Below are 25,147 nucleotides of genomic sequence, written 5' to 3'. Positions count from 1 at the left end.
GGAACATTCGGCTTTTAGTTAACGTGCACGCTGCGTTTTTTTTTATTGTTCAACAACGCACAGGAGAAATCTCCCACCGGCCCTACCTTGGAGGTCAAAATGTAACACTGGCTACACACTACGACTACGAGGGACGAACGGGGACCGCTATAAGAAGCTTCGCCCCTAAAAAAAAAAAAAAAATGTTTGGTGCTTCATTGTTTGGCCAGGAACATCATTGATGCAGCTTCTGTCATTTATTTTAAGCGTGAGACAAGCAAGAAGTGAACGATGGCAGCGCAACGGTGTTCGAAGCGAGTGCGTTATGTATACGCGCGCCACAGCAAGATTCGAAGCACGGAGGAAGGAAAGGTGATTCGAAGAGCCCACGGTAAAAGAGTCCATGCCGCGACGTCATGCAAACCTGCCACCAGGTGGCGCCACTCCAACTTCTCGGGGCTAATCTAGCCACCCTAGCTAATCCTTTCGGACCTCCTAGTTTGTTTCGTCGCGTAATTTCAGGTTAGTGTGATAGATAAGCAAGCGTAACTGGTTGCTGCTTTGCGACTGGGAACATACAAGCTTAGATGACCAGACGCAGCTTTATTTATCACAGTAATGCATCCAAATATGTTAAAGTGTTTAAAATGTTCAAGTCTTATTAGTGCTTATTGTGTTATGTAAACATATTTCTTAAGAACTGCAGATAGGGTCGCACTGCAATCTAAATTTCGCGCACTTGGCACAAGTTTCGATTGTAGCGCTACCTAGTGTCGTCATTGTAAATGCGACTGCTGTTTTTCCATAACGCACACTACTCTCTTTAGTGCACCATAGCTTCAAGCGCGCTCTTCTTGAGTAATCGTGTTTCACGCGTGTTCTGCGGGTCATATCTTCGTGTGCGTTCAGGCAGTTTTCACTGCAACCCAGGATGAAGTACACTTCAGCTTTCGTAAGTGTTCTGTCGTTGTTTCGGCGTTGCAAACTATGCTTTCCTTTGAAAGCGTTGCTGTGCAGCTACTGCGCAGCGAAGTTGCTGTACATTGCTGTTTTGAAGTTTCGGTGTTTAATCGGCGTAGCGATTTGTGCACATGGGCTCATTTGCGACCGCAGGCTCTGTAGCTATTTCTAAATTGATGCGGGCCGATTTTGAGCTGTACGAACGCATGCTGAAATTTGAGTGATGACACTTGCGTAGCGTGCCCGAAATATCCAATTCATTCGAATTTAAAACCAGGGTTCTAGCTGCAATCAAACCCCGGCCTTCTTCGTGTGTTCCACCGCAGAGCTACAACATTGAGGCTCTATTTCGCCGAGCTGTTTATGGCTAAGAAACTAAACAAAGGCTGTGTTCCAATTCTTAAACAGCTCGTGGACAGTCTACGCAGACTGCTTAGAAGACAGCACCGAGCGTATGCTGTTAGAGGATTGAAACACGTTTAGACGGCTGGATTGATATTGCTGTACCCTTTAGATCGGGCGGTGGCTGCCGCCACCTAACCGTAGTACTTAGTGAACCAAAAACTAGATGCATCTTTTTTCTTTTTTGAAGTGAAGTTGAGGACAGGTACTTTGCAGTAGAGGGTTTAATTTTCATTCCTGCCTTGATTTTAGCCACCAATCAGATAACCGTCTAGTTAGTTCTACCCGCTTAATGTCTATCTTGCTCTCCCTGTCCCTAAAGCCCTTAACAGAACGTTATCAAGTGTTCGGTAGTTCCAGCGCCTCCTTTATAACTTTCAGTGCCCGGTAAAAGCGGAAGAGAACAATGGGACTACTCCGTCGGCGCGAGTGCGGCGCCTCGCCACCAGGTGCCGCTGCCTACACAGGGTGCCGGAGTTCGCTACTTGCCGCAGCCGCCGTGGTTCTGGCGCTGCACTCAAAGTTAAACAGATTAAATCCTTAATGTTCTTCGCTCAAACCTCAATATATCGCGGCTGTAATCGCTGAATTATGTTACCGAGTGTTTCAGAGATCTGGTTGCCAGCTTTCACGTACTAGCCGCACGCGAAGAACGCCTCGCTAAATGAATACCAAAAACATGCCGCGTACGCACACACCTACATGCTCGGACATAATGTAAATAAATTTCCAACATTGACTTGCCATGCATAGCAGCTCTATATTCTGCAAAATGAACCCAATTGATGCGATACGAAAAAAAAAGGAACATTTATTTGTAAGTACCTCTATTTTCGGTAGCCTCACAGTTTTGCATATTTTTTTGACAGGGGCTTTTTCGCAATGTACTTGAAAGCATCATGCTTGTCACCGACAGTGAATGCATAGTTCACCAGCAGAAGCCGCAAAAACCGAACAGATATCAGCTCCATGAGCTTAGCTCAGTGAGTGTCATCCATCTCCTTGCACTTGAGCCGGTTTGAAGCACACAGTGCTGGTACAGCCTACTTAACCAGGGTAGAAAATGGCTTTTTTAGAGTCGGATTGTCCTTCAGAGCACGATCCGCAAATGTCCTCAGCACGTCAACTGGTCTGACGGGTAAAGTAGCCCACCTCGGTCCTGGCTGCAAGTGAACTGCAGGATAGGTTGGTTGCTCGCTGGCTTTGTGCAGACTGCAGTGCAACTTCCACAACACATGTTCTCGTTCATGACACGGGCAATATAGCCCCCAACATAAACAGTTGCAGAAATTTCAAGTGACGGCAAGTGCTGAGGCAAGACTGTTGCATTGATCCGTTGCAAAGCACATGTAGCTCTCTGTAGCTGAGGCAGCTGCTGTGCTAGCGAAGAAGTTTCAGTGAGCAGTGTGCCTGTTGACATTTGGGCACATTTTCTGTGTGCAACGTTTGATGCCATGCTGGATGCGGCAAGTCCAGTTTTTAATACCTTCTCCAGCCCTTGTAAAACAGAACGAACATTCAGCATGTCATTGCAGCCAGAGGGCATCCGCAGTGTTCCAAACAGCGACTCAATGGGGTCACTATTAAACTTACGAGCGAGCACAAACAAGAACTCCTCCTTTTTGAGTAGGTACTTGATACAGGCAACTGTGGAATATGTGGTCAGGAGGAATGCTCCAAACGTTTCTTTCGTCAAAAATTTCTTTTGACTTCGACAGCTTTTTTCTAGTTCATCCAAGTACACGGGCAGCGTAACTTCGAGCCACTCCAGTCTTGCATATTCAGCATCGTCAAATTGCCGAGTGTCAGGCCATTTCTTGTGAATGTGCTGGGTCGTATTACTTGTGTCATGCAGCACGAACCAACGATGGATGTTTTGCATGAAAACGATGGTCTGGCCTGCAGCTGTGAATGATACACTCGATGTATGCCCTGCTTGGTCTCTGAGATGCTCCAGGGCTGCAGTAACATCAGGCGAGAAGACCTGAATTGCCCTTGCGACATTCGTTTTTTCTATGTTATTCGGACAGACATGTTTTCGGCTAAGGTAGCGGACAGGCTTTACAACCAGGTCCTTCTGTAGGTCGTAGAGATTCTTGATGTAGCAGGACGAGACCTCTCCTTTCGGACCAATGTCGTGGGCTAGAAACTGTGAGCGCACGTTTTTTTTTTAAACGTGGCATGGATCAAAACTTAAAAAGAGGAGCCTGTCACAGTCACAGGGATGTTCTATCCGGTACGTAAGAGTACCATCGCCCAAAAGTGTCATGGCATTGACGATCACTCTGTGGTTATCACTCACTAAGCGAACTACCCAGAAACCACAGGCTTCTACTTATTCAAGCACGAAAATCAACAACTTGTGAAGCTGTGGGCCTGTTAACCCCATGCTAAAATAGTAGGCCACTGGAATGCGATACGACGTCGAGAGTCCTGTAATTAGGAAGCAGAGAAGAGAGTTTGCTAAGGTGAGGTCCCCACCATGTTGTTCCAAAGAGACATCTGCGTGCCCCACAAAGCAGTCCTGCTGTTTGTTGTACTGCAGCTTTTCCCTGATCTTCATTTCGTCGACTATGAGTGAACACACCCTTGACTGTGGTACAGTCAAGCTCTCGGCTTCTACTCTAAGGCGAGCTTCGGCGAGTTTGCTGAGGCCTGTTTCTCCACTGGTGGTTCACAAGTAGTTGCTCAAAGTCATTCTGCAAGGAAGCTTCAAAAGCATTTCACCGCGGATGTGTTCGTACGCCCTTGTCGACAAATGCCTTAAAACTACACAACGTCGGCTTGTCTCCTCAGACCAGCTGGGCCTCTTCATCTTGAAGTTTTCAATCTGATAAATCAAGAATAAAGCTGCGGGTTCCTTTTCTTTCGCCCTTTCGTTAATGTAAGAAACATCCGCAACCAGGACGTCCTCGTGCAGCTTTTTCAATTCCATTTTGTACTTGTCGATGGTCTGTTGCAGCCGAAGCAGCTGGCTCCTCAATTACTTTTCTTTTCTTCTCCACTTCGCTTTCTCTGCAACAAGCACGCTTAATCGAAGTTGACCTGCTGGCTACCTGGACGCCTTGATCATGCAAATTGGCCTCCGACTATGTGTCCATAGCGCAACAATCCGACATATCCTCCACTGCTGAAGCAACGTTGCCGCTCGCGGAGTCGCTGCGCGCCATGTAGCACTCACTCGTTTGTCGATGCTTGCTGTATTTCGCGCCGCAGTTGATTTCGGCTGGAGATGGGGCGGGTAATTCTCAAAAACTGACGGCACAGTCCTATTATTTAGGCGTCGCCGCTTGCCTTCGATGAAGTCCTCTTCTTTGAAGTGGCGACTGCATACTTTGGTGTAGCATGAGGTGGTGTTCGGCCACCACTTGTCTCGTCGTATTGCGGCAAGCCAGCACGCTCGAGCGTCTGCGTCAGCGGGTAGTTCATGAAAGGAAAACCCTGCTGGTTTCTTTTTCTCGTCCGATTTGCACAGCGGAACACAGCAGTAGGCCATTGTAAAGCATTCTACGCACGTACTGGCCGAAAACTGTCCCACAAAACGAAGTTGCGCACCACTGAATAGGCTGCACGCGCAACACCCGGACGGAATGGCAGCAGCGGCACCCTGTTTACCCAGCGCCCTCAGCGGCAGCGGAGAAAAGTGGCGTTCGACGGCCCCCCGACGGCGGTGTGCCCGGCACAGATTTTTATACAGGAGGCACTGGTAGATCTTTTACGCGACGAGGCGCCACCTCGCGTCGAAAAGAGAAAGCCAAAGCAAACAAACGTAATAGTTGTATTTTCTAGCTTATTTTGTATTGAAATCTAAAAAAAATCACATTTAGCTACTGGAAAAGCGTCTGCTTGTGCAACTGATAAAAGAACCAACTCGTGTCACGGTAAATTGTGCCAACACGCTTGACCTTATTCTGACATCGCATCCCGAATTCACGTCATCAATTAATTTGACCATAAAGAAGTAAGTGACCATAAAGTAATTCATGCCACATTTTCCCTCAAGCCACCTTTTCACTATTCTGCAGCAAAAATGTTCGCCTCTACAACTTGGCCATGAACGAGGAACTGCATAAATTCTATCGGTCCTACGAGTCGACATTTCACAATTGCTCTGTGCAACAGAACTGGTCATATTTTCAGGGCAAGATGAATGTTTTAGCGGACAAATATATTCCAGTCACCACCATTCCTTTTAATCGTCATAAGCCGTGGTATACCAAAACCCTTAAAACACTTGAGAACAAAAAGAAGTGGCTCTTTCGTACCGCGAAGTTTAAACCAAATGCAGACTCGTGGGACAGATACTATCAAGCTGAACACGCATATCTCGCAGAAGTTCGACAACGTAAACATTCCTTTCTTCACTGGGTCCTTCCCTGCATGATAACCGATAACCCCCGTAAATTCTGGCAGATCATTAACCCTCAGCTCAACTGCAATATCCGTATCTATACGGATCAGGGTGATATCCTTTCAGATTCTGAGTGCGCTAATACATTCAACGCCGCTTTTTCATCCGTTTTCACAGTCGAACCAGACGCCCCCTACCTGAGTGCCCTATCCCTATCATGTCAATAATGCCGGCTATAAATTTCTCGACCGAAGGCGTCGCATCACTGATTGAAAAGCTAAAGGTTTCTTTGTCCGCAGGTGTTGATGACGTCACTTCTAAACTTCTAAAGAACACTAAGCATGTTTCTGCCGCAGTCTTAACCTTGATGTTCTTGCAGTCTCTATCATCAGGCACTCTACCGAACGAATGGAAAGTGGGGAAGGTCGTTCCCGTCTACAAGTCAGGTAACAGAGTATCACCATAAAACTACCGGCCCATCTCCATAACCAGCATACCATGTAAAATCATGGTATGCTTGATTCCAGCAGCCTCGATTCCAGCAATTCCTCGATTCCAGCAGCCTTTTCCATTCCTCACAGCATGGTTTTCGCAAGGGTCTGTCCTGTGAAACACAGCTCACTCTTTTTATTCATGATCTGCATTCCTACATGAACTCTAATCTACAGGTACACGCAATATTCCTTGACTACGCTAAAGCCTTCGACAAGGTACCACATCAACGCTTGATGTTAAAACATTCCCACTTAGGTTTGTATCCACATGTCATACAATGGGTTAAAAGATTCCTTACTAATCGATCTCAGTGTGTGCGCATCAATAACATAGCCTCTAACCCTGTCCCTGTATCCTTCGGCGTCCCCCAGGGTTCCGTGCTGGGTCCCCTATTGTTCCTAATATATATCAATGATCTGCCATTGGAAGTTACTTGCTCTATTCGTATGTTTGCAGATGACTGCATTATTTACCAGTCAATAAGAAATACCTCCGACCAGGCTGTGCTGCAGAGCAGTTTATCTGAAATTTTGAATTGGTGCGATCGCTGGCTTATGGTCCTGAATACCAGTAAATGTGAATTAATGTCCGTCACCCGCTCGCTAAGCCCTCTCCTCTATTCGTACAACATTGCTAGCACTCCTATTGAATCTGTTAGTACCTTGAAATATCTCGGTGTATCTATCTCCAAAGATCTCCATTGGTTTCCGCATGTGTCCAACGTCATCTCATCGAGTAACAAAACCCTAGGCTTTCTAAGACGTCATTTACGTAGCTCTCCTCTTCACGTTAAACTCATTGCATACAAATCTTTAATTCGACCAAAACTTGAGTACGCGTCCGCAATCTGGAATCCTCATCAATGTTATCTCGTAGACGCATTAGAAATGGTGCAGAACCGCCCCATCAGGTTCATTCACTCATCATATTCGTATGATGTTAGTGTATTCTCATTAAAGGCGGCAACTGGCCTGCCCACCCTTTCTTGTCGCCGTCGCACTGCCAGCCTATCCCTGTTTCACAAAATGTATTACTCAATCAGCCACCTTACATCTCACCGCCTGCTTGCATATTTCTTCATACAGGTCATTGCTTAAGTGTTGCTCGTCCTCAAACCCGTACTCTCACCTTCTCGTCTTCTTTTTTCCCACGCACCATTGTGGACTGGAACGGCTTTCCCTTTGCCATCGTTGCCACCACCGACCCAGATGCTTTCATTAATGCTGTAAAAGTGCACCTCTCATTCTGAATGGCCATGTATCATGTATTCTTACTGTACACTCACCCCTTATATAAAGTCCCCACTCGATGCCTTTAAGGAAATAAAGTGAAAGTGAAAGAACCTCCAGAGACAGCTGGAAGGTGGGATCCGTAAACTCCTAGAGACCTCTGGGAGTGTGCATGTGCCCATTTGCTCAGTCCCAGAAATTCGAGGGCAGTCTCGTGGGATTGAAAGGAGGGTAGTGGAAGCTGTGTCATCAGAGGTATCAGCTTGGTTTCAGTGTAATGGAGGCTAATTATGACCACTGTAATGAATTCATCTTAACGTGACATTCATTACAGTGGTGTGACGGGCAGGAGGGTTGGTAATAGGATGGGTCGTCCAGCCACAGCTTTTTTAAGGGGACCCAGAGCCCTGAGGCGAACAGTGAAATATGATTCTGAAGGAGAACCAATATTCAAGCCACATAGGGTTCGTGGGAGAAGAAATTGACATAAGCACAAGGGCCGAGCTAAATCAAACATGCAGGGTGGCAGCAATAGATTAAAGTGGGAAAAGCTAGAAGAGCAGTTACGGCAGGAGGAGCTGATGGTATATCGGGTTGTGGAGACACATCTTCAGGAATCTTCAGGACCTGGAGCAACCACCTTGCACTCCGGACTACATATGGGAATATTGCAATAGAACAGAAAGCAGCAAAAATGGGGGTGGAATTGGGGCACTTATAAATAAAACTATAGGTTGGCAAAGAGTTAAGCAGAGATGCACGGAACATTTATGGTTTAAAGGGAAAGTAGCTGGCAGATAACACTCCTTGATTTGATGTACTTGTGTACAGGAGCAAAGGCCAGAGAGGAAAACCAGGCAATGGTGGACTGATAACAAATGATATTGAGGAATCGGGAGGAGAGTGTGAGATGATTAAACTAGGAGATATGGAAGCACACATAGAAGATATAGTTGGGTATACTGACCCAACAGGCAAAAAGATTATGGATATGTGTGAAAGGCATGATTTGATCATTTGCACCAATACTGAGGAGTATGATTGGCAGATAACAAGGGAGGTAGAAAGGCTGCAGTCGACAATAGATTATGCACTGATGTCACATAGGATATATGATAGGCTCAGACGAATGCACATTGATGAACGTGGCTCCAGAAGTCTAGGTAGTGATCACAAATGTATGAACCAAGTTTTGGAAGAGCAATGAAAATGGGAAGGAAACAGGATACGCAACTACAGGGAATTTTTTATTCAGAAAGGCAAATAGAAATGGCTACATAACAAATCGAGAAAGTAATCACTGAGGATATTAAAACAGTGTGGATGTACATGAATCTAATTAGACTGTTTGAGCTAGAGCTTTCTAAGGAACACTAAATGTCACCCCGAAAAAGGAGACACAAACCCAAGAGTTGGTGGGATGAGGAAGTTAAGAGAGCCATATCAAAACCTCAGGAAGCCTCTAGGGAACAGACATGCTAAGCAGATAGGTGAACCAACATATGATGTTGAAAGAAAATGGGCCATCTCTTTAAGCTGTAGAAGGGAAGCATCCCTTCTGATCAATGCAAAGGTTAGAAGAAAGGGGGCTCAGTGGCTCGCAGAAGTACATAAGAAAGATAAAAAGGCAGTTCCAAAATTTTGGAACTATTTGTAATCACTGAGTCATGAGACAAGCCTACAGCAAAGGTTTATTACTACAGCTCAAGGTGTTAGGCATGAAGGGGACGAAGCCATTGAATATATAAGAATAAAGGTGACACAGAAATTTAACAAAGAAGTGAAAGAAGTGTCCTATGCATCTTAGTAGACAACGATGGATCAAATGGTGCAGTGGCTCCATTTTCACGAGAGTGGGAAAGGGCTGAGAAGAAGGTTCCTAGTAGTACATCAACAGGCCCTGACAGCATCCCAATTATGCTGATAAAGACATTAGGTCCGAAGTCTAAGCAGACTTTGAGAGAGGCAGTGAGCAAACGGATAATTGATGGTGAAGTTCCAGATGGATGGAAACTTAGCAGGATGAGCATGATCTATAAAGGAAAGGGGGACAAAGCTGACATAACCAAGTACCGTCCTGTAACAGTGACATCAGTGGTCTACAGGCTGGCGATGCAGATTATAAAGGAAAGACTGCAGGCATGGATAGAGCTAGGATGAGGGGGTGCTGGGAGAACTGCAGAACGAGTTTCAAAAACACAGGAGGTTGGAAGACAATCTGTTCTCACTGACGCAGTGCATCGAAATAGCAGAAAAGGAACACGGGTCCCTGTGGCTAGCATTTTTGGATATCAAGGGAGTGTACAATAACGTGGTTCAAGAGGACTTGTGGGTAATACTGGACACACTAGGTGTGTCAGATGGAGTCACCATAAAAGTTATGGAGTTATATCCATAAAAGTAACATGGTAGTTATAAAGTGGGAAAAACAGGTATCCAAGCCCACAGAGGTAAAACGGGGGCTTAGGCAAGGGTGTTATCTGTCACCTTTGTTATTCATGATGTAGCTACAAGGATTAGAGGCCAAATTATAGGGGAGTAGACTTGGCTTCGGCCTCTCTTTCATCAAACAAGGAAAACTCATTGAACAGGCATTACCAGCATTGATGTATACAGATGACATAGTGCTAATGGCTGACAACAAGGAAGATTTTCAGATTCAGTAAGGAAAAATCAGCAGTCATGATTTTCAATGATAATTATGGTGGTGAGTTTAGGATACAGGAGGTCACGCTAGGGATGACAGATAAATACAAATATCTCGGTGTATGGATAAGCAATGGCTCCGAGTACCTAAGAGAACACGAAACATGCGTAGCGTCTAAAGGTAACTGGAATGCAGCGGTGATGTAAATAGGGCACTGTGGAAGAATTACAATAGGCATGATGTTGTGAGAGGAATATGGAAAGGGTTCGTGGTTTTGGGTCTGACGTTCGGCAGGTGCAGTCTTGTGCATGAGATCAGAAGTTCAAGCAAGATTAGAAATTAAGCAACGTGGAATAGGTGGGTTTGCCTTAGGAGCTCACGAGAATACACCAAATCAGGGAGTACAAGGCGATATGGGATGGACATCACTGGAGGGCAGAGAAGCTAGCAGCAAGATAAAATTTGAGAAGCGATTGAGAGAAATGGGGGTGGAGCGTTGGGCTAGGAAGGTTTTCAGCTACTTGTACATGAAGAATGTCGATACAAAATGGAGGAAGCAAACGAGAAAATATATGAGTAAATACTTAGGAAACAGCAGGGGGCCAAACCAAAAAGAACTATCGGTTAAGAATAAGTTGAAGGAAACGGAGACCGACATGTGGAGAATTGGCATGATTAAGAAGTCCGCACTAGAGATCTATTGTACTTTTAAGCAGGAAATTGCCAAGGAAAGGATCTATGATAATACCCGGGATAGTTCTCTACTGTTTGAGGTCAGGACGGGAGTATTGCAAACCAAGAAATACCAAGACAAATACAAAGGGGTAGACACTGTATGCAGTGCATGTGGAGAGAAGGAGGAAACTGCTGCACACTTGAGAATGTTCTGTAGAGGGCTTCACCCTATAGTTCAGGATGATGGCACAGAGCTTTTCAAAGCAATGTGGTTTAGGGACAGGGAGGGCAAAATAGACTTTAAGCGGGTAGAATTACGTAAAGGAGGTTATCTGATTGGTGGCTAAAGTCAAGGCATGAGTGAAAATGAAACCCTTCACTGCAAAGTACCAGTCCTATACTTCACTATTTAAAGGAGAAAAAAAAAGATAAATCTAGTTGGTGGTTCACAAAGTATTAAAGCTAGGTGGCGTTAGCCGCCGCCCGATCTAAAGGGTACAGCCACGTCAATCCATCCATCTATAAGAGTCTTTATTCTGTGATTTTTAGATAAGCAGTTTTGGCGTTTGCTAATTTTAAAGGCTATGCCTTGTATTGAAGGGGTTGCCTACTGAATGAGCGCAAAACGCTTGTCATCTATAACGGCAGCACTTACGTAAGGTTTATTATAGTTATGTTTACGCCTTGTCAAAACTTCTTTACATTATTTTCATTGCATATAGCTCCAAAAACGTGAAAACTTATTTGAAGACACCCCCTACTTAAGTGGCGCCACTACCATAATTCCGACGACGGCCACTTCTCAAGCGACTGCCGATAATCCGGCAGGCAAGGGAAATCTAGGAGGCTATGGCACTGTTCAGGTGTTTCGCTCGCGTGTTCGATTGTTCGCGACTTTTTTTTGTGTGTTTCCCGCGCGTACAGTGTACCAAGTTTTCAGGTTCGTTCTGGCACCTTTCACTGCAACCCAGGATGAAATACGCTTTAGGTTTCGTGAGTGTTTCGTGGTTGCAAGCATTGCTTTTAATCAAAGGCTTTGTTGTGCAGCTACTGCGCAGCGAAGTTGGTATGCCTTGGTGTCATCTTCGTCGCTCAAGTTTTGTTCAATTAACCGTTGCTCCGGTTTTTTTTTTTTTGTGCATATACGTGTGCGCATTTGGGCCGGTGCGGTGCAATTTTTGAAATGGTGCGGTCTGACTTCGAGCTGTGTGAACTCACGCTGAAATTTCAGTGACGGTAGCATGCGTAGCGTACCAGAAATTTTGAATCAATCTGAATATTACAACCAGGGTTCTAGGTGCAGTCGAATCTCGGCCTTATGTGTGTGTTCCACCGCAGTGCTATTCGCAACTTTCACCGCCTAGAGAGGGTGCTGGTGCAAGCCCAACATGGCTGTCGTTTGGGTGATCATGCAGCCGGCGCGTCGGCAGCCGCCACCGGTGTGCCTGTCACTTCGACCTTTGTAGTATTTTCGGCTGCAGCCACCTTGTTGTCAAGGCTTTGCGGAGAAGGTCATTCACTTTAGCATGAATTATATTCCACACTGCATGTTGAGAAACGGGTGTGTGGTGTATATTGAAGGAAAAGAAGTTTCAAACACCGGGCACATCGTCTGCTGCAGTGTACAGCTTTGTGAGTGTACAGCTTTGTGAGTGTACAGCTTTGTGAGTGCTGCTCATGCCACGGCCGGGAAAGACCAAGCGGCCGTGCTCGTGCAAAGCAGGAAAATCCCCCAAACGACAGTTACGACGAATGCCGCATGGCGATGCCACTCTTTCACTGAGCAGTGCCTCCTGTATTTTTTCAGTGCCCGGGCGAACGCTCTTCCCATGCTGTCAAGCGCGCACGCCTCCGCTCGCCGCTGCCGCATGGTAACGCTGCGCGAGTAGACTACTGCGGCAAGCTCATGCAAGGTTGAGCAGGTCGGTTGGTGCAGGAGCCGCGCGCAACGAGGAATAACTTTTTCTTTATTTCTTTGTGTTTGTGAACACCATTATTATTTTTTCTCTCCTAATCAATAACTTGCGTTGCGAGTACTGTAGGTGTGGGACACGGGCAACGTTGTAGTGATGTCGACCACGTGAACGGGGTAGGCGGCTGTTTTTGAAGAAGGTCGGGGCGCCCGGTTAGTTGTTAAACAGCTAGAGCCGAACACGAAGGGGACCTAGTGAGAGGCTACTAGCGAAATTGAACATGTATGTGTGCAGTGTAGGCGGCAGCTTCTAATGGTTCTTGAGGTAGGAGAGTTAGCGGAGGCGGCTGGATAGCGGGATTAGGGTTGAACTTAGAGCTGTTCGGCGCTCCATCCGATGGTTAGGCGGGCGATGGCTAAGGAGGCTTGGGAAACCACGGGCGAGAGTGAGCTGTTGCAGTACAAAGAATGCAAGCGCTGGTGCTACTTGGATGAGACAGAATTCTTGAGTTTGGCCGACGCGCAGAAGGCGACCTTCGTGTGCACGCTTTGCGAGGTGTGAAGGCGGTCGTGCAGCGCATGGGGGCTAGCATCGAGGGGCTTCAGGGGGAGCTTTGGGCGGAACGGGAGCAGAAGATAGAACGCCAAAAACAGCTCGGAGTGTCGCGTGAGCGGGAGGCGGCTACTGCCAGCCTATTAGAGCAAATGAAGGGCGACCTTCGAAAAAACAAGAAAGGCGGACCGAGCTCGAGCAGCGGGTGAAGGAGTTAATGGCGCTTTGCCCCGGCCCCGAGCGGTGTGAGACGGAAGGCGTGGGTAGCGGAGAAGGCGACAGGCAAGAAGGGAGGTCAGGGGGCCGCAGCGTCTGGCCACAACACGGAGGCTTCGAGAACATACAGCTTGGTGGCGCGGCAGTCTTCAAGCAGGGCAGAAACACAGGACAAACGGAAGAGAGAGAAACAGGTGAAGCAAACAGTATAAAATATCATCATCAAACGCCGGAAGAAAAAGAAAAAAGACTGCTGCCTGGAGCGAGCGCGTGCTACTTCACTTCGTCTAATAAACCGTATTCGTTCGAAGCAGTCCCTGGTCTCGATCGTTTTAATAATGGTGCCGTGAACCAGGATACTACCTCCTCGCCGGCAAGAAAGGTCAACCTGCCACGGAGCAGCAGAGAAGAAAAACGGCGGAGGAGCAGAGCATCGACCTGGATCGAGCGACGAGACCACGGTGGACAGTACGAGCATCAGAACGAACGATTGACAAGTAAAGAGTCATTGTTAACTGCCTCAATATGAGCAAGGAAGTGATAACGAAGAAAAGGAAAGCGCTTCGCTCCCAGATCACGCGACTGATTAATGCAGCCGAGCAGCAAATTAATGATGGAACTAACCGGGAGCAGCTGCTTACAACGCAGGCGCAGATTAAAGCAATAAGCGACAATCTCAAGAGCGCGAACGAGCAAATGGAAAAGTTTCTGACAAAAGACAATGCCAAAGCTAAATTCGAAAGCGTCATAGAGTACGACATGAAATTAACGACGACCTTATCTGCAATAGAATTCAGACTTCGACAGCCTGCACATTCGGATTCAAGCGATAGGACAAGGCTGGTGACGCCCTCAAGTACAGGACAAGAAGCAACGGAACTAGTTAAGCTACCAAAGCTTGAAATGATAAAGTTTGGGGGAAAAGCTTGGGAGTGGAACCGCTTTTGGTTTCAGTACGAGTCGGCAGTTCACCTGAGACTGAACATGAGCAAGGGACAGAAGTTCAATTACTTGTTAGCATCACTAACTGGAAAAGCAGTGGCTGCTATTGAAGGACTTCAGTACTCGGCAGAAGAAAATTATGATGACGCAATCAAAATACTGCAAAAAACGTTCGGCAATCGAGAACATTCCATTGAAATGCACATGAATGAGCTATTGAGTTTCGAGAAAGTGAGGTCTGTTCAAGATACCGATGACTTAAATAGGCTAGTACAGAGAGTGCAAGTTAACATATTGGCACTCAAGTCCGTAAAAGTGGAAACCAAGAGCTATGCGCCGATGTTGTTACCGGTATTGAAAAGACCAATTCCACCAGAATTATCAGTGCAGTTCAAGTCAAAAGAGGCTATGAGAAACAGCTCAGCTTCAGAAAACGGCGAGCAAAACAACGCAACGGGAAAAGAGTGCAAGGAAAAGCTGGACAGGTTATGTTATTCTTAAGAGAGCAAGCGGCTTTTCGTGAAGAAACACAACTTTAACAAGAGAGGATAACTGCAAAACCAAGAGAGAACCGCGGACAGATGCGCACAACTTCAAGCTTCTATAGTACAACGAACAGAATATGCTTATTCTGCAAGCAGAAAACCCACGCAACCGAAAACTGTCGTAGGAGCATTCCAATGAATGAAAAGAAAGCTATGCTTATCGAAAATAGAGCATGCTTCAGATGCACGCGACCAAACCACGCTGCACGCATATGCAAGGCCCAAGTAAAATGCAAGCAATGCAAAGGATGACATGCCACGTCAGCGTGTAGAATGGTGATGCAGAAAACAAGGGCAGAGCTGGTCTCAACAGCGCAAGCCGAAGCGACGACGTCTACGCTACACGCAACCGAAAATATCAAGCATAAGTTTGTGCTTTTGCAGACGACTGTAGCATGCGTAGAAGGAGAAACATGTGGCCGACATTGCCGTTTGTTATTAGACAGTGGAAGTCAACGTTCATTTATTGAAGCGGGATTAGCGAAAGAAATGGGTATGAAGGTGTTACGACAGGAAGGGCTGACGATTGGTTCAGTTGGAGGAGACGGAAAGGTCAAACTAATGAACATGGTGCAAGTGACTGTAGGATCACGAGAAACAAGCACGGCAACAGTGATTGAAGCGTTACAAGTCGACGTTATCTCGCACAGTTGTATACCCACTCCAGCTAAGAAACTCAGCGAGAAAATGAAACAGCTAAAGATGCAAGTGGCTGATCACAGGACCGAAACGACTGCAACAGATTCTGTAGAACTACTGATCGGCTCAGACTATTTTTGGGAATTCTTCACTGGTAGAACTCGAAGAATCGAGGACAGACTGATGGCTGTAGAAACTATACTGGGATGGGTACTGCAAGGGCCGTCAGAGCAAAGCAAGACAAAACTAACACATAATCAAGCAGTCATAGTTCTGAAGGTCGAAGCTGCGGAGACAGAACTCCGGCAAGAGCTACAGAAGTTCAGGAGCCTGGAGTCAATGGGGATCACAAGAAATAGTTTGGATAACAACGGAAATGAAGTGGTCGAAGAATTTGAGCGCAAGATTGTACAACGAAACGGTCGTTATCAAGTTAGCTTGCCACGGAAACAGGACGTAGACTTGTAAAGCAACAAGGAAAATGCGATAGAAAGACTACAGCAACTGACTAAAGGGCTGCAGAAAAATGAAGACACGTTGTATCGCTACAACAAAGCTATATCAGAGTATATGGCATTAGGAGTCGCAGAGGTGGTCCAAGAGCCATCAGAACAGCCAAATGCACTTTGCTACTACATGCCACATCATGCGATCATTAGAGAGGACCGAGCCACAACAAAGGTTCGAGTAGTGCTTGACGCCTCATCACATTCTTGAAAAGGCATGTCTTTAAACGAGAACCTAGAGGCAGGACCCGATTTGAATGAGGACATGCTATCGCTCCTCATTAATTTCCGAAAAGAAAAGGTGGCATTAATTGGAGATGTTGAAAAGGCATTTCTACAAATCTCTATACACGAAGAGGATAGAGAATGCAATGACATTTTTGTGGTGGAAGCATGACACTGAAGGAAGGTTAATGAATGTAGTGCAAACATGGCGCATGACAAGAGTAACGTTCGGAACAACGCCGAGCACGTTTATACTGGCAGCTACAATTAAACACCATTTGAAACAAGTGGAAGACCAGTTTTTTGATACGACAAGGACACTGCAGAAAGTGATCTGCGTGGATGATGTCATTCTGGGAGCAGCAACGCTTGATGAAGCTGTCAAGCTGTACAAAGAGGCAAATCAAGTGTTCAGAGAGGCAGCGATGAATTTGAGAAAATGGACATCCAATGAAGAGCGATTAAACAAAATAAAAGATGAAGGCAAAAGGGATGATCCTCTCATAGATATTCAATCTAGAGGATTTACAATGCTTCTGGGCTTGATATGGAAACACTCAAAGGACATGATTTGCTTCATTATGGAAAAGTGGAATTTATTAACAGATACAACATACTTGACAAAAAGGGCTGTGTTACAAACCACAGCGAAGATATTTGACCCACTCGGTTTGTTATTGCCATTCACAGTACGCGCCAAAATAGGACTGCAGAGACTGTGGAAAACGAACGTCACTGGGGACGACCAGCTCCCTAAAGATGAATGCGACAAATGGAAGAACCTTATGTTTGAAGCGGAGGACTTTCGAGTTCTAGAAATTCCCCGATGCTACGCAAGCAAGAATCAACCAGTACAAGCATACGAGCTGCATGTATTTGCCGATGCGAGCCCAATAGCATACAAAGCGGCAGCATACTTGATAGCAGTATACCATGATGGAAGCAAAGAATCAAAGCTGGTAACAGCAAAAAGCCGCATAGCTTCAATTAAAGAGCTGACATTGGCGCGACTTGAACTGATGGCAGCGGTGGTAGCATCAAGATTACGCGACTACATCAAAGGTCACTTCAACGAAAGATTTCAGGGAATACACTGCTGGACGGACTCGATGATTGTGCTTCAATGGATCAAGGGAACAAGCAAAAGAGATTCGTTTGTTGCTATCAGAATCGCAGAAATTAGAGAAAAACACTTCAAGCAAGCTGGTCATTCGTTCAAAGTGACGACAACCCTGCTGACCTACTTACACGAGGAATAAGCGCTAAGGCATTGATAACATCAAAGTTTTGGTGGAACGGCCCTGAATGGATAACATCACTGGAAAATAACTGAGTAAGCATAATTGACACAAATACAGACGTTAAAGACCAGCATAAAACACAATGTTACCAATGCATGGGAAGAGCCGAAATTGAGCCAATCTTGGAAATCGAAAGGTATTCATCATAGGTGGACGACGACAGCTTCAAGACGGACAAACAAGACAGTGCAACGGTGACATTGAAGACGCATGGTGAAGCAGATGCAAACTCGTGCGCACTTGGTGGAAAAGATGGCAGCAAGAATACACCAAGGAAATAGGAGCTACGGTCAAAACCAAGACGCGGCAAGCAAAACCACTCTCACAGAATGACATCGTGTTGGTTGAGGACAAGGCTCCAAGAACATTTTGGAAAATGGCCGGATTGAATAACTCTACTCTGGGCGAGACGGAATAACAAGAGCTTGTCTCCTTGGCCTAGGCAAAAAAAAAAGCTTCTAAGAAGATCGGTGAACTACATATACCCTATGGAAGGTTGTTTCAAATAGCCCGCGAGAGCTTATCACATTTCAACTTGGGCGGGCGGGAGCTTATAAAATATCATCATCAAACGCCAGAAGAAAAAGAAAGAAGATTTCTGCCTCGAGCGAGCGCGTGCTACTTCACTTCATCTAATAAACCGTATTCGTTCAAAGCAGTACCTGGTCTCGATCGTCTTAATAAACAGGGGCGCCATCACAAACAGGAAGCCAGCGATTAGAGCGTAGAAAGGTCCTAGTGGTGGGGGACTCTAACGTGGCCAGGGTTATGAATGGCGTATTCACGACAGTGAAGTAAGATGGGGGACTGAGGGTGGAGGTCCAGTCAGGGAAGAGCATGGTAGATGCACTGGCCAAAGCTCAGGAGGTTGTAGAGGACAGCATGAAGGGTGAAAATCTCGTCATTACTCATGCTGGGCTCAATGATGTGTTGAAGGGCAAGGATCAGAACCTTCAGAGACAATTAGAGGATGGGATGCATAAGCTCCGAGAAGCCTTTGGGAGTGTGCATGTGACCATATGCACAGTACCAGAGGTCTGGGGGCAGTCTTGTGGGATTGAAAGGAGGATAGTGGAGGCCAACTGTGTGATCAAGGGTATGAGCCGGCAACTTGGATGCAGCGTAATGGAAGTGACCCAAGACATGTACGAGCCCGGCGCTCGCCCCTTTGAACAAAATGGCATTCACTACAGTGGTGCGACGGGCAGGAGGGTCGTTAATAGGATGGGCCGTCAAGCCACAGCTTTTTTAGGTGTACCCAGAGCCCTGAGGCCAACAGTGCAGCCAAAGACAGTTCTAAAGGGGCACAAATATTCAAGCCACACGAAGTTTGTGGGAGAACAAATCGACGTAAGCACAAGGGCCAAGCTAAGTAAGACATAGGCTATATTAACATGCAAGGTAGCAGGAATAGGTTAAAGTGAGAAGAGATAGTAGAGCAGTTGAGGCAGGAGGAGCTGATGGTATATGGGGTTGTGGAGACACATCTTCGGGGCATGTAGCAACCGCCTTGCAATCCGTACTATGTATGGGAATATTGCAATAGAACAGAAGGCAGAAAAAATGGGGGGTGGAATTGGTGCATTTATACATAGAAGTATGGGTCGGCAAAGAGTCGAGCAGGGATGCATAGAACATTTATGGTTAAGAGGGAAAGTAGCTGGGCAGATGATACTCCTTGGTTTGGTGTACTTGTGGACTGGAGCAAAGGCCAGAGAGGAAAATCAGGCAATGGTGGAGTGTATATCAAAGGACATTGAGGAATTCAGCGGAGAGTGCGAGATAATTATACTAGGAGATATGAAGGCACACATAAAAGATATAGATGGGTATACTGGCCCAACAGACAAAATGATCATGGATATGTGTGAAAGGCATGATTTGATCATTCACAACAGTACTGAGAAGTGTGAAGGGCAAATAACATGGGAGATAAGAAGGCTGCAGTCAACGATAGATTATGCACTGATATCACATAGGATGTACGATGAGCTCAGGGGAATGCCCATAGATGAAGGTGGCTCCAGAAGTCTGGGTAGTGATCACAAACATATCAAGCGAAGTTTTGGAAGAGCAGTGAAAGTGGGAAAAAGACAAAGATGAGCAACTACAGGAAAATTTTTATTCAGAAAGGCAAAAAGAAATTGCTACTAAACAAATTGAGAAAGTAATCACTGAGGATAATAAAACAGTGTGGATATACACAAATCTAATTAGACTGTTTGGGCTAGAGCTTGCTAAGTCATGTGACAAGTCATCCCGGAAAGGAAGACACAAGCCTAAGAGTTGGTGGGATGAAGAAGTTAAGACAGCCATAGCAAAATGTCAGGAAGCCTCTAGGGAACACAGACATGCTAAGCAGCGGGGTGAACCGACAGATGATTGCTGTGTTGGGGGCTGGCTTGTCCCGACGAAGCAGAAGAAGAAGACGGCCGACGGAGATGTACGCGGCCGGCGGGGACGCCGACCAGCCCGAACACGTGGGTTGGCGCGAAGCGCCGAAGAGAAGAACAACAACCGCACTCCTTTTATTTTACAGTCGTCTTGAAATTCTAGATGTCAAAGCGGCGCCCCCTGGCATCCTCACATGTCATTCCGAAACCGAAACCGAAAACCCAGAACACAACAATGATGTCGAAAGAAAATGGGACATCTTTCTAAGCTTTATAAGGGAAGCATCCCTTCTGATCAATGAAAAGATTAGAAGAAAGGGGGCTCAATGGCTGGTAGAAGTACATAAAAAAGATAGAAAGGCAGCCACGAAATTTTGGAACCATCTGAACTCTCTAAGAAATGAGACAAGCCTAGAGCAGAGGTCTACAACTACAGCTCAAGTTGCTAGGCTAGAAGGGGACGAAGCTATTGACTATATAAGAACAAAGGTGACAGAAAATTTTCAACAAAGAAGTGCCTTATGCACCACAATAGACAAGGATGGTTCAATTGGTGCAATGGCTTCATTTTCACAACGAGAGTGGGAAAGAGCTGAGAAGAGGGTGACATTGGGTTCGAAGTCTAAGCAGACTTTGAGAGAGGAAGTGAGCAAAGCAATAATTGATGGAGAAGTTTCCGATGGATGGAAACTTAGCAGGATGAGCATGATCTACAAAGGAAAGGGGGACAAAGCTGACATAAACAACTACCATCCTATAACAGTGAGTCACTGTTTCCATTCCTGCGCTAAACTGATCCAAACGAAAATGCTTGTGCAATTCTGATAAAAATCTCAAAAATTGCGCTAAAATGCGCCGAATGGCTCTCGCGGGCCTTGGTGGTGTCAGCCAGCGCCGCCACCACAACCTACAACGGGGTCTGAGGGCACCCATTCCTCTATGGCAACGATAAAACTATGAGAAGTGCAGCGGAGGACATCTAGCGGCAACATGCGCAGTACGGATTGAGTGATAGCGGAGATAGTGCTGCTGTAATTCCGAAAGTGAAGCGGGTAGTGCGCTGGTGAATCGATTGCTGCTGCCTCGGCTCGCCAGCACCAACGACTGTTGGACGACTCTTCATTACTACTACGCACGTGTGCCGGCAGCGGTGGGATATGATGCGATGAAGACAGGTAAGTTTCTGTTATTGACACTTTCTATTAAGTGTGGCGTGTGAGCGTGGCGAAGTTGGCACTGCTTTGACCGCAGCGTGCAAAAAGCATCGTCTATTAGCGTGCTAAAAACGATAAAGCCTTTTTCGCTTTCAGATTGTGATCCGGATCTTATCTGTGAAAAGATGCAATTGTATGGTGCAGATATTCCTAAATTAATGCTCTAGCGACTACCGCTAATATTTGTGCGGCCTTCATTAATCCTAAAGGGCCGGTCTCTTGGGAAAAGGCTGCTTTCGTGGGAATAACACATTTATGTTCTAATTGTATTCAGAAGCACTGAGTGGCAATGCGGTATGCCCGATGACACGCGTAGTTGCATTCTAGGCTTGCACGACTGACCTTGAGCAGGCAGCTTCGCGTAAAGATAAACATTTTGTAGCAAGTCTATCTATGGAGTTGCACGTCATTGTTGCGTTGAGCAGAGATAGTGCGCGCTCACGTTGTGCTCGTGGTGACGGCAACTTCGCCAGCATGTGGCGATTGTCGCTTTAGTTTCGCCTTCTCCGCGCCGTGATAATGCGCTGACAAGCCGGCCATCTGTGCTTGATAAATGCTGTTAGATGTTGGCTGGCTGACACGTGGGGCGCCTGTACTGTTGTTACATGATTGGCTCGTGCCGGACCTAGATTTGTGCGTGGTGTGAATGACAGAGCCTTAATTTTTTAACTGAACATTTCTTGTTTCGTCCTCGGATTTGTGTTTTAATCTTCCATATCTTCTCTCTTTTCCACAGCTCGGACTACCAGCTTTAATGCATCGGTGCTGGAAGATGTTGACAGCAATGGGGACAGCATAAAGACATGGTGCCGAGGTGGTCCACAAAATTGGGAAGCAAAATGTGTCATTTGCGACGTAGTAATTTCATGCGCACAGCATGGCACATCAGCTGTCAGAAGACATGCTTCTTTGGTGCCGAGGTGGTCCACAAAATTGGGAAGCAAAATGTGTCATTTGCGACGTAGTAATTTCATGCACACAGCATGGCACATCAGCTGTCAGAAGACATGCTTCTTCGAAAATGCACCTGAAGTCAAGGATGAAGTACTGTGATGCAGAAGGAAAGTTTGTGAAGCCAAAATTGTCCCAACCAACTTTGACTTTCCCTGGAGGAGCAGCAACCCCTACCCTAAGCGACAGTGTGACCCAGGCGGAGGCTTTGTTCGCTATGTCCTTAACTGTGAAAGGAGGGCCATTTTCATTCGCAGATACTGCATCCAGGATTATAAACGAGTTGACAGCACAGTGCACGGAAATTTGAGGGGTGCCTTAGGTAAGCACCCCTCAAGTTTCTCGCGGGCTTACTTCAAAGCCGTGATGAAAATTCCAAAATGAGTTCCAAACAAGGTTTTTCAGAATATTGTGAAAACTTGTTTGGCTATCCATTTCTCGCCGTATTGGACAAGCTTAAAAACTGATATCAAAACTGATACCGGTTGCTCAAAACTACTCCAAAATTGACTTTTTGGTGCTCCAAAATGCTCCAAATTCAAATTTTTTGTGCTCCAAAAGTTGCTCCAAATTGTGGTTCCTAAGTGGCATCACTGAGTGACATTAGTGGTCTACAAGCTAGTGTTGCGGATTATAAAGGAAAGACTGCAGGCATGGTTAGAGGATGAAGGGGTGCTGAGGGAACTGCAGAATAGGTTTCGGAAACACAGGAGGTTGCAAGACAATCTGTTCTCACTGACACAATGAATTGTTCTCACTGACGCAATGAATTGAAATAGCAGAAAAGCAACACAGGCCCCTGTGGCTAGCATTCTTGGATATCAAGGGAGTGTACGATAGCGTTGTTCAAGAGGACTTGTAGGCAATACTGGACACACTAGACGTGGAAGATGGAGTTGCTAATTTTTAAAGGATATCTATAAAAGTAACAATGTAGTTATGAAGTGGGAAAAACAGGTACCCAAGCCCGCAGAGGTAAAACAGGGGCTTAGGCAGGAGTGTTTTCTATCATCCATGTTATTTATGATCTATCTACAAGGTTTAGAGGCCAAATTAGAGGAAAGTGGACTTGGCTTCAACCTCTCTTTCGCCAAACAAGGAAAACTCATTGAACAGGTACTACCAGCATTTATGTACGCAGATGATATTGTCACGACGCAGACACGGCAGAAGTCAGATATAGAAGAGTTCACTTTAATTTCATGCAAGACGCTTGAAAAGAGGACCGGGCAACAACTTCGTCTTTTTTTCTTGCTGTGCGAGCTCTTCGCTGCAGGTTGAATGGGGCATTTACCTCCCTCCAGGAAGAGCATCGTCCCGATGCTCTGCTATAAAAATATGTGGTGTATATAGTTGACAATCATGCAACTGGCTAACTGCAATATGGCTTCATCCGCATAATGTGTATGATTTCTGATTTCTGCTGGCGAGTTTGCGAGGAACTGTTGGGGATGACCTTATAGTTCACATCACTTAGGTGCCGCACAACATTGTAGGGATGAAAGTACTTCTTCAGTAACTTTTCAGAAAGGCTGCGTCGGCAAATAGGGCTCCAGACCCACAGTTTCTCGCCAGTTTGATAAGTGACCTATTGGTGTCGCAGGTTATAACATTGTGTGTCATAGCTCTGCTGCCAGGCGATTCGCACGCGTGCAAGCTGCTGCGCCTCTTCTGCTTGTTGGATAAAGGCTTGAGCATCGGTGTCTGTATCGTCCCAGTCGTGGAGCAATATGGCATCAAGCATTGTCGTCACTTCACGGCATAAAGAAGACGAAATGGCTTGTTTCGAGTAGTTTCCTGCTGCACCGTATTATAGGCAAACGTCACGTATGGTAGGACGTCCCAATTTTTATGATCCACGTTGATGTACATACTCAGCATATCCGCAATTGTCTTGTTGAGGCGTTCTGTTAAGCCATTCATTTGTGGGTGGTAGGGGGTAGTTTTTCGATGCGCTGTTCCACTGAGCTCAAACACCGACTTAAGGACCATGGCCGTGAAAGCGGTACCTCTGTCCGTTATTATAATCCTAGGAGCGCCATGCCTCAGAAAGATATTTTGAATGAAAAATCGTGCCACTTCTACTGCTGTTCCGCTTGTTTCTGCGTAGCGAGTGAGATAGTCGGTAGCGACAATTATCCTCTTGTTTCCAGTATACGAAGTCGGAAATGGTCCAAGTAGGTCCATTGCGATTTGTGCAAAAGGCACGGTAAGCACTCGAACTGGCTGCAACAATCCCGCTGGTTTTAAAGGTGGCGATTTCTGTTGTTGACAATCGAGGCACGTGCGGACGTAATGCTTTTCAGTGCAGGAAGTTTCGGCCAGTAGTACTTCTGTTGGATTCTGGACAATGTGCGCGTGTGTCCGAGCTGGCTAGAGGTTGGCTCATCGTGGCAAGTGCTCAGGATCTCACCGCAAATGGATGTCGGGACGACAAGTATGTGGGCAATTCCTATGGAGGAAAAGTTCTTAAATAGGACACCACTGCGCAAGCAGAATGACGGCAGGCTCCTTCCAAATATCTTGGGAACGCTTGTAGACTGGTTGTTTAGAAAATTAATAAGAGGAAGCAACTCGCCATCTTCTTTTTGCTTACACGAAATGGTGACCACGTCGACCACTCCTAAAAACGCCATGTCATCTTCTTCTGGGACATAGTCTTGCTTTATAGGTGACCTGGATAAGCAATCAGCATCGAAGTGCTGCCGTCCCGACTTATAGACGACCGTCATATTGAATTCTTGAAAGCGTAAGCTCCGGTGTGCTAGCGACCAAATGGGTCCTTCAAGTTAGGCAGCAAAGGGAGTGGTGGCCGCTGACTACGTGGAAGGGACAGACGTAGAGGTATAAGCTCTAAGTATTACGAATAGAGGTAATGGTTCACTAAGTATTACGGATAGGGGGCGTTAGCGCCGCCCGATCTAAAGGGTACAGCCACATCAATTCATCCAACGGGATGCTAGCGCTGAGCAGCCGCACGTATTCGGAAGCTCGCAAACATGTGTTTTCATG

The 25,147-nt window shown here is 46.1% G+C and overlaps 1 long non-coding RNA gene and 1 pseudogene across 1 annotated transcript in view; one reads left to right on the top strand and one right to left on the bottom strand.

Moving 5' to 3' along the window:
- Positions 1–601: 601 nt before the first annotated feature.
- LOC142769330 (uncharacterized) overlaps positions 602–25,147 on the top strand; it is a 118,813-nt gene continuing 94,267 nt past the window's right edge. The window contains exon 1 of the long non-coding RNA XR_012885779.1: positions 602–931. This is a non-coding gene — a long non-coding RNA (uncharacterized LOC142769330). The remainder of the gene's footprint in view (positions 932–25,147) is intronic.
- Positions 2,137–25,147, bottom strand: part of LOC142769189 (uncharacterized) — a 59,715-nt pseudogene continuing 36,704 nt past the window's right edge.

This window comes from Rhipicephalus microplus, chromosome 8, assembly GCF_043290135.1.
Source record: "Rhipicephalus microplus isolate Deutch F79 chromosome 8, USDA_Rmic, whole genome shotgun sequence".
Classification (NCBI taxonomy): Eukaryota; Metazoa; Arthropoda; class Arachnida; order Ixodida; family Ixodidae; genus Rhipicephalus; species Rhipicephalus microplus.
Note: the sequence above shows the minus strand (reverse complement) of the source record. Positions and strands in the feature narration are given on the sequence as shown.